At 43.0% G+C, this 414-nt stretch overlaps 2 protein-coding genes across 3 annotated transcripts in view; one reads left to right on the plus strand and one right to left on the minus strand.

The window, feature by feature from the left end:
• The window catches only part of LOC118327159 (bifunctional apoptosis regulator-like), a 337,943-nt gene that overhangs the window by 267,587 nt on the left and 69,942 nt on the right, over positions 1-414 (plus strand). The gene's annotated exons all lie outside the window — the stretch shown is intronic.
• Positions 1-414, minus strand: part of micall2b (mical-like 2b) — a 21,752-nt gene that overhangs the window by 9,325 nt on the left and 12,013 nt on the right. The window lies entirely within an intron of this gene.

Here is a 414-nt window from a genome sequence, read left to right on the forward strand (position 1 = left end):
ATACAAAATCCTTCTACTATAGCCACTGTTCTCCAAAAATCTCCAAGCTCTTTAACATTGTGTGTATTTGAATGCAGATCTGAAGTCAAATGCAGGCATTTTTATTAATATTTTGTGTTATTAAAAAGATATTTACAGGATCGTGGCCTTGGTAGAGGTCAAGCTTTTACATCAGTTTATGAAAGGAATAATTGCAGTGAATGTGTGCTGTTAAGCAGCATCCTGCTTCACACTTCTCTGTCCACTGCAGCCGGTGGGGGGTGAGCGGTCTTGTTCCAGGACGTCCTGCTGTGGGACGGAGGAGGGAGGACACTGGGAATTCAAACTGTCAACCTTCTGGCCACAAGTCTGTCTCACTAATCGCTAAATAGTGGCATGCTCAGTTTCTAAGTGTGTTTGTGTGTACGTGTGTGT

This window comes from Morone saxatilis, unplaced genomic scaffold, assembly GCF_004916995.1.
Source record: "Morone saxatilis isolate NCDOM2014 unplaced genomic scaffold, NCSU_SB_2.0 Contig17, whole genome shotgun sequence".
Taxonomy (NCBI): Eukaryota; Metazoa; Chordata; class Actinopteri; family Moronidae; genus Morone; species Morone saxatilis.